The sequence below is a fragment of the Budorcas taxicolor genome, chromosome 6 (genome assembly GCF_023091745.1).
Source record: "Budorcas taxicolor isolate Tak-1 chromosome 6, Takin1.1, whole genome shotgun sequence".
Classification (NCBI taxonomy): Eukaryota; Metazoa; Chordata; class Mammalia; order Artiodactyla; family Bovidae; genus Budorcas; species Budorcas taxicolor.
In genome coordinates this window covers 97,152,282-97,168,093 of record NC_068915.1, presented here as the reverse complement: position 1 = coordinate 97,168,093, position 15,812 = coordinate 97,152,282, and the positions used below count along the sequence as shown (strand labels likewise).

At 42.0% G+C, this 15,812-nt stretch overlaps 1 pseudogene; it reads left to right on the top strand.

Moving 5' to 3' along the window:
* The first annotated feature begins 12,731 nt into the window (after window positions 1–12,731).
* Window positions 12,732–13,609, top strand: LOC128049553 (growth hormone-inducible transmembrane protein-like; annotated as a pseudogene).
* Window positions 13,610–15,812: the final 2,203 nt, after the last annotated feature.

Genomic DNA, 15,812 nt, shown 5'->3' with positions numbered 1-15,812 from the left:
TTCTCCACCCGTAATGCAAAATCAAGAAATGGCATTCTGTAAAAATATACCTCAGAATTTTCAACTTAACAGGGCATTCCTGGTGACTCAGCTAGTAAAGAATCCGCCTGCAGTGTGGGAGACCTGGGTTCCATCCCTGGGTTGGGAAGATCCCCTGGAGAAAGGAAAGGCTACCCACTCCAGTATTCTGACCTGGAGAATTCCATGGGCTGTATGTAGTCCGTGGGCTTGCCAAGAGTCACACATGACTGAGTGCCTTTCGCTTCACTTTCAACTTAATAGAATTGCCATCTACTGTGGTTTCTAGTTTTGTGGCTGCCCTGTTCTGCACATGGCATTTTAATTTAGATTTAATGTATTTTTGTCTTGAAATAGTAAAATTAGATGTGAGATTTCAGCAGTTTTGGTTGAAGCGAAAATAGTTAATCACCTTTGCTCAACCACTGCATTTTATAAAAATGTAGGGAAGAGTTTGCTGGTGGTCTGGATTTCAGGGAAATGCTGAACATTCTAAAGATTGTTTGTGTTCCTTTAAATGGCAGTTAAATTTCTGACTTTGTTTACTCAGGAGTAACCCTATTTGGGGAGATAGATCATAATTTCAGAGGGTGACAGGGTTTAGGTGTGATTGGGGAAGGAATATTCAGTGATGTACGATTTCTTAAAAATTTCAAGTAACAGTGCTTAAGGTTTTGGTTTATCAAAAAACAGCACATGGTAGAAATACATGAGATATACTACTACAGACAAGTTCTCACACTGTTTGAATGCTTACCTCCTTTTGAGTGAGTGAGTGAAAGTCACTCAGTCATGTCCGACTCTGCAACCCCATGGACTGCAGGCTACCAGGTTCCTCCGTCTATGGGATTTTCCAGGCCAGAGTACTGGAGTGGGTAGCCTTTCCCTTCACCAGGAGATCTTCCCAACCCAGGGATCGAACCTGGGTCTCCTGCATTGTAGGCAGCTTTACCATCTGAGCCACCAGGGAAGATGGCTGGAGGTAACCACTGGCCTAGCCGGTAATTACCTCCTTTTGAGAATGACAAAAAATGTGTTCTCTTCAGACAACAGAAGAAATAGATATTGATACATAAACACTTCTGAAAAAGATACACTTGTAATTGACTTGTGGGATCTTAGTTCCCTGACCAGGATTGAACCCAGATCCTAAACAGCTGAACCGTAACCACGGAAAGAAAGTAAAAGTGAAAGTAGAGTCACTCAGTTGTGTCTTGACTGTGTGACCCCATGGACTATAGCCTACAATGCTCTTCTGTCCATGGGATCTTCCAGGCAAGAGTGCTGGACTGGGTTGCCATTTCCTTCTCCAGGAGATCTTTCCAACCCAGGGATCAAACCTGGGTCTCCTGCATTGTAGGTAGATGCTTTACCATCTGAGCCACCAGGGAAGATGGCTGGAAGTAACCACTAGGTTGGCAGGTAATTGCCAGTATTTGTTGTTGATGAGGTTGCCCAAGGGCAGTTTCTCTAGAAGTATCTACTCAGAAATTGTTTGTTGGCTGGTGAACATATACACAGGGTGGTGGATGAGAGAGGAATGCCCAGCCCTGCCTGCAAAGTAACCTCTGGAAAATAATCCTGATTCTTCAAGTTGAAGGAGTTAGCTACTAGGAAATTAACTCATTTCTTTTGGGATCTATTACAGTCCTATCAGGCATCTCTGAGGCTTAGGTTCAGTGTTTAGGAGTGATCTTACTAAAGTTGGTGCCAAGATCTTTTGTAAGAAAGCAAGATTTTATTACAGTTGATTTATTCTGATGAAATGGGCCTAGATAAACCAGAACAACTACTTACTCCAGTGAGAGAGCTATCCTATGGGATTGACTGATAACTTTGGTTGCCTTTGAACCAAGACATTTGATACATAGAAGAACTTCGTAGGCCATACAGAGGGGCCAAGAGGGTGTGTCAGTGAAGACTAACATATAGTGTAATTGCAGTATTTTTCATAACCAAGAAAGCCTTCTCATGGCCTACATGTTGAATGGCTTATGTGTCACATACTGTTCTCATTATTATGTAGTGACATTTCTATTAAAGGCATATGGCTGTCAGAACATGTACAGTGATACTCAGCATTATACCATCAGTTTATTGATGCCAGGTAAAATAAGTATTTCCATTAGCTTTTACACGTATATTTTAATATGTGATTTTTTTCAACCAAGATTTTAAAAACTATTTTTGGTGGCACTGCGTTTGTTGCTGCCTGAGGGTTTTCTCTACTTGGAGTTAGTGGGGGCTGCTCTTCACTGTGGTGCAGACCTGTCATTGTAGTGGCTTGACTTGCTGTAGAGTACAGACTCTAGGAGTGTCAGCTTAGCAGTCGTGGCTAAGGAGTTTAGTGGCGCTGTGGTATGTGTTATCTTCCCAAACCAGGGATTGAACCCTACCTCTGCAAGCAGATTCTTAACTATTGGACCACCAGGGAAGTCCTCGTGACTTACGTGAGACTTTTAAAATACTGGAAATAGGACTTACCTGCTGGCCCAGGGGTAAGAATCTGCCTGCCAATGCAGGGGATATAGGTTTGATTACTGGTTTGGGGAGATTCCATGTGCAGGGGAGCAATTTCAGAAGCCTGCATGCTCTATGGCCAACAAGCAACAACTAATGAGCCTTCGTGCCACAACTGCTGAAGCCCACGTGCCTTAGAGCCAGCAAGTTGCAAAAAGCCAGCAGCAAGCTTGCATATGACAGCTGCCAAAGCCCCTGCACCCTAAAGCCCAAACTCCAAGACACCGTGACTAGAGAGTAGCCTCTCTTCACTGCCTGAGTGCAGCAACGAAGACCCAGCATAACTAAAAACAGCTAGGAAGCAGTGTGTAGATGTAAAAAAAAATTTTTTTAATAAGATACTGAAAACAAGTCCAATAATTTTTGCTACTCTCTGGGGTTTAAGAACTATATACTCAGTACATCATTGGAGATAGGAAAGAGAAAAGTCACTTTTTAGTATGTAATTTTTTTATAATTTGGAAAAATGATAAAATACTTGTACAGATACAATTATAATTTTTAAAAATTATGCATTTGAATGACCAGAAATAAACAGACCCCCAAATTACACCTTTGATCTCATTTAAAATGTCTATTTTTTCATATATATATTTTTTAGTTACAATTATGTAAAAATAGGACTTAGAGCCTGTCATAACTAAGAGTAACTTCACATGAATAACTTCACATATTCCTTCTTGGCGTGGGGGGGGGGGGGGGGGGTGGGAGTAGTCGTACCACTATTAGTTCCCTGATGACCAGAGATCAAACGCACACCCCCTGCATTGGCACAGAGTCTTAACCACTGGCTGCCAGGAAAGTTACCAGACATTCTCAACCAGGAAGTGATACAGGCATTAATTGCTGTTCTCTTGACAACTTCATGGGAAAACAGAGCAACCATCACAGTTGAACTCCATTTAGGAGTTGCCATAGGAAAGGAGAAAAAGCACTATGTGAAGATGTCAGAGTTTCTCAAAATTAAATCACTGCTAAGATCATACCCTATTCTTTTTTGAATTTGCAATACATACTTACATTTCTGTGCATGAGTGCACTCCTACCTGTAGTGTAAACTGTATGCAGATATACATATATATAACTTCATGAGTTATAAAAGGCACTCAGGCATACTTTGGAAATACTACAAGTACTGTTTCAGATTATCTCAAGCAATAAGGTGAGTCACACAGATTCTTTGGTTTCCCAGTGCATATAAAACTTAAGTTTACACTGTAGTCAACCAAGTGTGTAATAGCATTATGTCTAAAAAAATGTGTACACCTTAATTTAAAAATATTGCTAAAAAGCTCTAACCATCATCTGAGCCTTCAGCAAGTAGTCTGCTGCTGGAGGGTTTTGCCTCAATGTTGATGGCTGCTGACTGATCAGGGTGGTGGTTGTTGAAGGCTGGGAACAGAAATGAGGTTTGCCATATTGAATGATTTTTCCTTTCATGATCAATTTCTCTATAGCTCTTAATGCTATTTAATATCATTTAGAGAGTCCCTTGGACTGCAGGGAGATCCAACCAGTCCATTCTAAAAGAGATCAGTCCTGGGTGTTCTTTGGAAGGAATGATGCTAAAGCTGAAACTCCAGTACTTTGGCCACCTCATGCGAAGAGTTGACTCTTTGGAAAAGACTGATGCTGGGAGGGATTGAGGGCAGGAGGAAAAGGGGACAACAGAGGATGAGATGGCTGGATGGCATCACCGACTCAATGGATGTGAGTTTGAGTGAACTCTGGGAGTTGGTGATGGACAGGGAGGCCTGGCGTGCTGCAATTCATGGGGTTACAAAGAGTTGGACACGACTGAGCGACTGAACTGAACTGAACTGAACTCACAGTAGAACTTCAGAATTGGAATCAATCCTCTCCAACTCTGCCACTGCTTTACCAACTAAGTTTATGACATATTCTAAATTTTTTTACTTCACAGAATCTTCAACAAAAGTAGTTTACATCTCAAGAAACCACTTTCTTTGTTCATCTGTAAGAAGCAATTCCTCTTCCGTTTTACTATGACACTGCAGTAATTCAGACATATTCTCAGACTTCACTTCTAATTCCCTCTTGTCATTTCCACCACATCTCCCTGCTGAAGTCATGAACCCCTCAAAGTCATCCATGAGAGCTGGAATCAACTTCTTGCAAACTCGCCTCTAACATTTTGACCTCATGAAGCACAAATGTTCTTTAATGGCATCTAGAATGGTGGATCTTCCTGACAAAGTTTTCAATTGACTTTGCCCAGGTCCATCAGAGGAATCACAAAGCATGACAGCTATATAGCCTTACGAGGATGGACATTGCAGGGACTGATGATGAAGCTGAAGCTCCAATACTTTGGCCACCTGATGCAAAGAGCCAACTCATTGGAAAAGACCCTGATACTGGGAAAGATTGAGGGCAGGAGGAGAAGGGGACGACAGAGGATGAGATTGGATGGCATTGCTGACTCGATGGACGTGAGTTTGAGCAAGCTCCGGGAGATGGTGAAGGACAGGGAGGCCTGGCATGCTGCAGCCCATAGATTTCCAAAGAGTCAGACACCACTGAGTGACTGAACAATAGCCTTACCAAATGGCTTTCTTCAGTAAGACTTGAAACTACTCCTTGATCCATGGGCTGCAGAATGGGTGCTGTGTTAGCAGTCATGAAAATAGCAATTATCTCATTGTGCATCTCCATCAGAGCTCCTCAGGGCATTGTCAATGAGCAGTAATACTTTGAAAGGAATCGTCTCTTCTGAGGAGTAGTTCTCTCAACAGTGGACTTAAAATAGGAAACCATGTTGTCAATAGATGTGCTATCCTCCAGGCTGTGGCTATTTATAGATCACAAGAGATGGCTTCTTTCCTTAAACATCAAGAACCAGCCTCTGCTGGCTTCAAACTTTTTTTCTGCACTTTCCTCACCTCTCTCGACCTTCAGGGAATGGAAGAGAGTTAGGACTTTGCTCTGGAGTAGGCTCTGGCTTGAGAGACTCTTGTGGCTGGTTTGGTCTTCTGTCCAGACCACTCAGATTTTCTCCGTAACAACAGCAAGGTTGTTTGGCTTTCTTATCATTCATGTGTTCACTGGAGTAGCACTTCTAATTTTCCTCAAGAACTTTTCCTTTGCATTCACAACTTGGCTGTTTGATACAAGAGGTGCACTATTAAAGCCTATCTCAGTTTTGGACATGCCTTCCTCATGAAGCTTAATCATGTTAAGCTTTTGGTTTAAACTGAGAGATACGTAACTCTTGATTTCACCTGAACACTTAGAGGCTACTGTAGGGTTGTTAACTGGCCAATACTGTTGTGTCTCAAACAGTAGAGAGGCCTGAGGAGAGGGAGAGAGGTGGGGGACTAGATAGTCCGTGGCGCAAGCAGAACACACACTTTAGGACTCCCGTGGTGGTCCAGTGGTTAAGAATCTGCCTGCCAATGCAGGCAACACAGGTTTGATCCCTGGTCCTGGAAGATTCCACCACAACTGCTGAAGCCCACATGTCCTAGAGCCCATGTTCCTCAGTAAGAGAAGCCACAGTAATGAGAAACCCATGTACAGCAAGAAAGACCCAGTGCAGCTAAAACTTAATTATTAAAAAAAAAAAGCACATATTTATTGATTGCATTCTTAAATGAGCATGGTTCCCAATGCCCAAAACAATTACAATTTTTAAATTGAGGAACACTGTTGGCAGATCACCATAACAAATATGAAAGTAATTTTTAAAGTTTTATATCTTTTGACAATTACCAAAATGTGATGCAGAGACACTAAGTGAGCAAATGCTATTGGAAAAATGATACCAATAGTTGTTCAATACCGGGTTGCCACAAACTCCATTAGAAAAAAAGGATTAATAACATCTGGAAAAACACAAGTGGAATAAAATGAGGTATTCATGTATAATTTTTCAAAAAGTATTTACTTGCCTCTGGATTCAGCAACTATGGCCTAAATAGTTCAACCCTTCTAAAGAAAATTAAGCAGGATAAAAAAAAAATTTAAGTCTTAAGAGAATTAGGATCATGGCATCTAGTTCCATCACTTCCTAGCAAATAGATGGGGAAAAAATGAAAACAGTGGCAGATTTTATTTTCTTGGGCTCTAAAATCACTGTGGACGGTGACTGCAGCCATGAAATTAAAAGAAGCTTGCACATTGGAAAAAAAGCTGTGACAGACAAACCCAGACATCACATTAAAAAGCAGGAACATCTTTGATGACAAAGGTGAAAGTGAAAGTGAAATCCCTCAGTCGTGTCCGTTTCGTAGCAACCCCATGGACTGCAGCCCACCAGGCTCCCCCGTCCCTGGGATTCTCCAGGCAAGAACACTGGAGTGGGTTGCCATTTCCCTCTCCAGTGCATGAAAGTGAAAAGTGAAAGTGAAGTCGCTCAGTCGTGTCTGACTCATAGTGACCCCATGGACTGCAACCTACCAGGCTCCTCTATCCATGGGATTTTCCAGGCAAGAGTACTGGAATGGGGTGCCATTGCCTTCTCCAGGGAATCTTCCCAACCCAGGGATCGAACCCGGGTCTCCCACATTGTAGACAGACGCTTCACCGTCTGAGCCACCAGGGAAGTCCGTCTAGTCAAATCTGTGGTCTTTCCAGTAGTCATGTACCAGTCTTTCCAGTCAGTCATAAAGAAGGCTGAATGCTGAAGAATTGATACTTTTGAACTGTGGTGTTGGAGAAGACTCTTGAGAGTCCCTTGGACAGCAAGGAGTTCACACCAGTCCTAAAGGAAATGAACCCTGAATATTCATTGGAAGGACTGATGCTGAAGCTGAAGCTCCAGTACTTTTGGCCATCTCATGTGAAGAGCTAACTCATTGGAAAAGACCCTGATGCTGAGAAAGATTGAAGGCAGGAGAAGGGGATGACAGAGGATGAGAGTTGGATGGCATCACCGACTCAAACTCTGGGAGATAGTGGAGGACAAGGAAGCCTGGTGTGCTGTAATCCATGAGGTCTTAAAGAGTCAGAAATGACTGAGCGACTGAATAACAATAGAACTGGAAGAGTTGAAAAGGTAATGGGAGAAAAATTAAAAAAATTAAAAATTAAAAAAATTAAAAAAAAGAAAAGGTAATGGGAGATTTACCTGGCTAAAATCTGACAGAAGATTAAAACCTAGAGAAGCAAACATAGCACTCAAATCTAGGTTTGATGGCCTCACTGGACTAAGGGCACAGAAGCCAAAAATGTAGGTCCAATCCTCAGTGGAGACTCTGATACTCCATTGCTCCATTAAACTAATGGCTTGCAAAGGGCTACACTTTCCAGGTGAGGGATAACCTAGGTTCCTCATCTGGGTGGTTAAGTCAACTTCAATCTCAGAATTTAGATTAAGATAGTGCTAGGAAAAGTAATGGAGAAGGCAATGGCACCCCACTCCAGTACTCTTGCCCAGAAAATCTCATGGACGGAGGAGCCTGGAAGGCTGCAGTCCATGGGGTGGCTGAGGGTTGGGCACGACTGAACAACTTCTCTTTCACTTTTCACTTTCATGCATTGGAGAAGGAAATGGCAACCCACTCCATTGTTCTTGCCTAGAGAATCCCAGGGACGGGGGAGCCTGGTGGGCTGCCGTCTATGGGGTCGCACAGAGTCAGACACGACTGAAGCGACTTAGCAGCAGCAGCAGCAGCAGCAGGAAAAGTAAAGAGCTTCAAGAGCTTGAAAGAATCAAATGAAAATCATTATTTCATCCTGGGTTTCTGATTGTTTCTACAAATATTTATTCAAACATAATGACCCATAAATAAAACCAGCACAAGTGACAATCAGCACACACAGTGTACAATTCCAGGAATCATCAGGCCTCCATGCTTATCATGTTGAAATAATATATAAGCTTGAAAATACCTCCAGGGAAGAGGAAACTATAAAAACACGACAGTACATCTGATAAAGAATCAAACAGGACTTACACAAAACAGCACAATAAATGAAATTAAAAGCAAAAGATAGGTGGGTCTAACCACAGATTGGGCACAACTTAAGAATACAGAACTGAAGGATGAATAAGAAGTAACAATCCAAAATGTAGTATGGAAAGACAAAAACAAGAAAATTGCCGTAGAGAACCAGTGACATTAAGGACACAGTGGATAGATATAATATGTTTAATTGGAAGTTTAGAATTATGAGGCAATATGGGGCTTCCCTGGTGGCTCAGTGGTAAAGAATCCACCTGCCAATGTAGAAAATGTGGGTTCACTCCCTGATCTGGGAAGATCCTACATGCCTCAGAGCAACTAAGCCGATGTGCCACAACTATTGAGCCCGCGATCTAAAGCCTCGAAGCCACAACTACCAAAGCCCGTGTGCCCTAGAGCCCTGCAGCAAGAGAGGCCACCACAACGAAAAGCCTGCTCACCGCAACTAGAGTATTCCCTGCTCCCCGGAAACTACAGGAGAGCCCATGCAGCAACAAAGACCCAGCACAGAATAAAAGGCAATGAAGAGATAAATGGCTGACATTTTTTTCAGAAGCTTTGGAAGACAATCTACTGGTTCAGTATACCAACAAACTGTAAGTAACAAAAAATACTGAGAAATCTTTACAAAGATGCATCATGGTGAAACCAAAATATTTGACCACAAAGAGAAAATCCTTAATACAGCTATATCTAGATCCAACCACCAGTAAGCAGGAAATACGAGAAATAGAGACACGTGTTAAACTAGCATGAGGATGCAATGATCCAAATCGAGATTGTGGGAAATTCAGCTATTAGAATGTCCCACATCTTCAAAAAATAAATGACATAAATAACTGGGTAGTGGAGGTGGTTCAAATGGTAAGTAAGCATTTAAAATGCAAATCACTATTTCTTTAATTATGACATAGTATGGGTTTCCCCGGTGGCTCAGTGGTAAAGAATCTGCCTGCCTGTGCAGGAGACAGGAATTCAGTCCCTCCTCTGGGAAGATCCCCTAGAGAAGGAAATAGCAATCCACTCCAGTATTCTTGTCTGGGAAATCCTATGGACATAGGAGCCTGGCAAGCTACAGTCCATGGGGTTGCAAAAGAGGGGAACATGACTGAGAGACTGAACAAGTATGGATTTTATGGAAAATGGAGACTGCCTCCCCATATTTGGGGAATTCCCATCATAAAAGTCTTGGTGAGAAGCAAAAAGTACCACTTAACGTCCTACTGAAAAAAATCACCTTTCCAAGTCCTAGAGCTAAAGCTGGGAGATTGAAAAACATGCAGACCCCTGAGGCACTACTCATTCCTTCTGCTCTTATCTGCTCTTTCTGTTGCTCAGTTCTAAGTCCTGTCCAACTCTTTGTGAACCCACAAACTGCAGCACACCAGGCTTCCCTGTCTTTCACTATCTCCGGGAGTTTGCTCAAACTCATGTCCACTGAGTCAGTGATGCCATCTCATCCTGTTGCCCCCTTCTCCTCCTGGATTCAATCTTTCCCCGCATCAGGGTCTTTTCCAATGAGTCAGCTCTTCAAATGAGGTGGCCAGGGTTTTGGAGCTTCAGCACCAGTCCTTCCAATGAATATTCAGGACTGATTTCCTTTAGGATTCACTGGTTTGATCTTCTTGCAGTCCAAGGGACTCTCAAGAGTCTTCTCCGGTACCACAGTCTGAAAGCATCAGTTCTTCAGCATTCAGCCAACTCTCACGTTCATTCAAGACTACTGAAAAAAACATAGCTTTGACCATACGGACCTTTGTCAGCAAAATGTTGTCTCTGCTTTTTAATATGCTGTCTAGGTTTGTCATAGCTTTATCTTCCAAGGAGTTCAGTTCAGTCTCTCAGTCATGTCCGACTCTTTGCCACCCCCCATGAACTGCAGCACGCCAGGCCTCCCTGTCCATCACCAACTCCTAGAGTCCACCTAAACCCATGTCCATTGAGTCAGTGATGCCATCCAACCATCTCATCCTCTGTAGTCCCCTTCTCCTGCCCTCAATCTTTCCCAGCATCAGAGTCTTTTCAAATGACTCAGCTCTTTGCATCAGGTGGCGTCATTTAATTTCGTGGCTACAGTCACCATCCACAGTAACTCTGGAGCCCAGGAAAATAAAATCTGTCACTGTTTCCATCACTTCATGGCAAATAGATTCAGAAAAAAGTGGAAACAGTGACCGATCTACTCTTGTCCAAAGGGTCTGATCAGGCTTGTGTCTGACTCCTTCCTGAGAAAGCCAGCGGTCCTATCTGAACAGCCTTCCTACAGCAGTGTCCCATGCCAGGGGGCTAGGCGGGAGTCCCAGACCAGTGCTATCTCCCGGGATATTGACACAGCGGCCAAGTTTCTTGGCACTGGAGCTGCCACAGTTGGTGTGGCTGGTTCAGGAGCCAGCATTGGAGTAGTTTTTGGCAGCTTGATCACTGACTATGCCAGGAACCCGTCCCTGAAGCAGCAACTCTCCCCTGTGCTGTTCTGGGCTTTGCCATGTCTGAGGCTAGGAGACTCTTCTGTCTGATGGCCCCCTTCCTCATCTTCTTCACCATGCGAGATTCCTTGAGGTCACCTACCTATCCCTGCTGCTCAACTCCAGGCCATGCCCAGTGCTTTACCATTAAACACAGCATTTCTGGGACTTCCCTGGTGGTCCAGTGGTTAAGACTTCACCTTCCAATGCAGGGGATGAGAGCTCCATTCCTGACTGGGGAGCTAAAATCCCATATTCCTCCAGGCCAAAAAACCAAAACATAGGACAGAAGCAATACTGCAACAAATTCAGTGAAGACTTTTTGTTAAAGTCTGGTCCACGGAATAAATTTTTAAAAAATAATAATATGGAAGAAAAGAACTACACATCATACATTGAGTCACTTTATAATTTTATCTCTAAAGAACACTGATCATAATTAAACTTTGTGTAAATAAAAATAAATAAATAAATGCAAAAAATGGTCCACAGGAAAATAAGTCTTAAGAAAAAGTTTCTCTAAAAATAAAAAAACTTTCCCATCCTCTCTTACAGCCGGTGCACAGATTTACGACCTCAACCCTTATCAGTCAGAGTTCTCCTATAGCAGACGTTGAAACAGAAGTGAATGGAATTGATTCAGTGGGATCAGTACTAGGACAGGTGGCCGCCATGGTGGTACTCCTTTTCCAAGAGAGCAGTGGTGTATTAGCAGCAGCATCCAGATTCCAGCATTGATGGCGTCAGTGCTGAAAGCAGCAGGTTCGTGGACGGCAGGAGCGGCAGCAGGAGAAACAAGGGGAGCTTTATGGAGCCCATTCTGCGGTGTGATTTTGGAAATTATTCCTGGATAAGAGTTCCCAGTGTGGCTTTCCAACTCTCCTAGAGAGTCTAAGTACTAAAATAGTCATTATTAAATTGACTTTTAGTTAAAAGAAAAAGAGGAAAGGATATATAACAGATGAATTAATGGAAGCCGTGCCAGAATAGCAGATTGAGGCCATCCAAGATCTCACTACTCCATAAAAGAAATGAGAACAGTGGCTAAAGTTGTCAAAATCAACTTCTTCAGAGCTCTGGAAATAAAGTCTTGCAAGGATCCAAGGAGAGGTCTTTTGGCCTAAAACTCAACATTCAAAAAACAAAGATCATGGCACCTGGTCCCATCACTTCATGGCAAATAGATGGGGAAACAATGGAAACAGTGAGAGACTTTATTTTCTTAGGCTCCAAAATCACTGCAAATGGTAACTGCGGCCATGAAATTAAAAGACGCTTGCTCCTTGGAAGAAAAGCTATGACCAACCGAGACAGCATATTGAAAAGCAGAGACATTACTTTGCCAACAAAGATCGGTCTAGTCAAAGCTATGATTTTTCCAGTAGTGATGTATAGATGTGAGAGTTGGACTGTAAAGAAAGCTGAGTGCCCAAGAATTGATGCTTTTGAACTGTGGTGTTGGAGAAGACTCTTGAGAGTCCCTTGGACAGCAAGAATATCAAACCAATGAATCCTAAAGGGAATCAGTGCGGAATATTCATTGGAAGGACTGATGCTGAAGCTGAAACTCCAATCCTTTGGCCACCTGATGCAAAGAACTGACTCCTTGGAAAAGACCCTAATGCTGGGAAAGATTGAAGGCAGGAGGAGAAGGGGACGACAGAGGATGAGATGGTTGGATGCCATCACTGACTCGATGGACATCAGTTTGAGCAAGCTCCGGGAGTTGGTGATGGACAGGGAAGCCTGGCATGCTGCAGTCCATGGAGTCACAAGGAGTGGGACAGGACTGAATGACTGAACTGATGGGAAAGCTGGCCAAGAACTCAAGTAGGCAACTTTGGAACCATCATTGGAAAAACATTTAAAACTGGTCAGATGAGAAGATGTTTTTATGGCTGGAAGGGCTGCTGTTGGTCTTGGTGCTTTGTGCTTTGATGACTTGGGAATGTCTAATGAGATTGAAGCCATTGAAAAGGCTATAATTTGGCCTCAGTATGTGAAAGAAGTCATTCCATTGTATGTATTAACTCTTAGCAGGAAATATTGGCTTAACAGCTTCGTCTGCTTTGGCAGTGAACAAAACTCCTTCTCTCAAGAACTTCATGATGAAAGGCTCTTCAGTGTTGACTGGTGCAACTTTTGCAGCCATAACTGGAGCTGGAATGCTGGTACAGTCAGTATCATATTATTGGAACCCAGGCCCAAAACATCTTGCTTGGTTATTACTATAAGGTGTGATTAGTGCAGTGGTGGCTCCTCAAAATATTATGAGGGCCTCTTCTCATCAGAGCAGAGGGGTACACTGCTGGCATTGTGGGGGACCTTTCCACCTTGGCCACATGTCCACCCAATGAGAAGTTTCTGAACATGAGAGCATCCTTGGACATGGGCCTAGATCTTTTCTTTGTGTTCTCACTGGGATCTGTGTTTCTTCCACCTACCATGGTGGCTGTTGCCACTGTATACTCGGTGGCAATTTATGGTAGATTAGTTCTTTTCAGCATGTTTCTTATGTATGATACACAGGAATCAATCAAGTGTGCAGAAGTAGTACCAGTGTATATAGTTCAAAAAGATGACCCTATCAACTCAATGCTGGGAATCTACATGGAGACATTAAATATATTTATGCTGGTTGTCAGTATTCTACCAACTGGAGGCAACAGAAAGAAGTGAAGTGACTCAGCTTCTGACTTCCTTAATACTTCAGATATCTGGCTTAATAGGGGAAGATTTTCCCTAAATAGGGGCTTCCCAGGTTGCACTAATGATAAAGAACCTGCCTGCCTCCATCATGCAGGAGATGTAAGAGACATAGGTTCAATCCCTGGGCTGGGGAGATCCCCTGGAGGAGTGTGTGGCAACACACTCCAGTGTTCTTGCCTGGAGAATCTCATGGACAGAGGAGCCTGGCAAGCTACAGTCCATAGGGTTGCAAAGAGTAGGACAGGACGGAAGCGACTTAGCACACATGCAGACACATAGTTTGTGCAAGCAGCTTTCATTGAAGTTTAGAAGACAAGAACTTGCCAACATGTTTCAGGTGTTACAGCAATGTGATGCTTCAGGTCTGCTTTTTCTTCTGGAGAACAAATTCAGTAGTTCTTTTCCAAATAGCACACTCATTTCCAATTCTCATATTTGAATACTTCTAAAATGTTCTGATGAATGTGAAAACAGGTTTGTGTTGCAGGCATTAAAGTGTTTTATCAATTTTTAACTTTATTTGGTTAAGTGAAATTTAGGAAACTTGTGTGCCTGCATTTTTTTTTTTGAGTGTGGGATATTAACAAGTAATGTTATAAGTGACATAAGAGTTTCGTAAAAGGACAAGAGAGAAGCAAAGGGTCAGCTGTGGTCTTTCTGTGAATACTTAGAACTTGGAACATATGTAATTGTGATGAGCCAGGGAGGGAGTCTGGATGTTTGAAAATAAGATATGGCTGTACATATGCTAACTTATCAGAAGCATTGAGCAGAAAACAAAGACATAGACGATTTTCAGGACTCTCCTTACAACACAGATGTGGTCATGTTTGACTTCTCATTGTTTCACACTGTTAGGAGAGTCCATAATGTTAAATATATGGAGAATTCCTCTTACATAATATTTATTAAAAACAAAAAAAGGACAAGAGGGCGGCAGAAGATGAGATGGTTAGACAGCATCACTGACTCCCCTTTGATGTGATCTTGAGCAAATTCTAGAAGATAGTGGAGGGTGGGGAAGTCTGGCAAGCTGTAGTCCATGGAGATGCAGTCAGACATGACTTAGTGACTGAAAAACAGCAATATATATTATATATGTGTGTTGAAGTCTTGAATCGTCTAGAACAAAATATCCTTAAAACACTCAGGAAAAAATATTCAAAGCATGAAAATTCTTGCATTTGTAAGTATACAAAGCAGACTCACAGATATAGAGAACAAATTAATGGTTACCAGTGGGGAGGGGGAAGGGGCAGAGGCAATATGTGAGTGGGAGAGTAAAAGGTACAAGCTATCATGTATAAAATAAGCTGCAAGGATATATTGTATAATCCAGGAAATAATAGCCAATATTTTATGATAAGTATAAATGGAGCCTAATCTTTAAAAATTATACTGTGAATCACTATATTGTAATATATAATATTGTATATCAACTGTATAACTATAAGTTAAGAAGTTATAACTATATAACTAAATTTAAAAGTATATAAACAATATGTGCATAACTGCTGAATAGTTTTGCAAATTTATTGAAATGTTTAAAGGAATACATGCTTGCCTTTCTCCTCTCTTCAATTTTTAAATCTTTTTCTCAAAAAGCCTGTTTGTATTACACTTGAGATTATAAAAGCAGTTTTTCCCCTCAGATTTGGTTTCTTGAATTCCATCTCAGAGGAATCACTAAAAAAAGGAAGGCAAAGTGAGGCTTTTTTCATGAGCTGTATCAATCAAAAATGTAATGGTGATGGGGTGGGAGTTGGGAGGGAGGTTCAAGAAGGAGGGGACATACACAAACCTATGGCTGATTCATGATGATATACGTCAGAAGTAAACACAATATTGTAAAGCAATCATCCTCCAATTAAAAATAAAAAAAGAAACAATGAGTCTACAAAAAAAAGAAATGAAAAATGCTTTGTTCGAGTGTCGAATAGCAGAATTTTCCTTCTCTACTCCATAGACCATTACTTAACTCTCCTGTGCAATTTGTAAGTCTTTCTTTGATACAAGGGTTATTTTTGGAAGTTCTTATGAATGAAATAACTGTATGATTATTGAGATGGTTGGTGTTTTCTTTATTTTTAACTGGAGGATAATTGCTTTACAGTGTTGTGTTGGTTTCTGCCGTACACCAACTTGAATCAGCTCTAAGTATACATATGTCCCC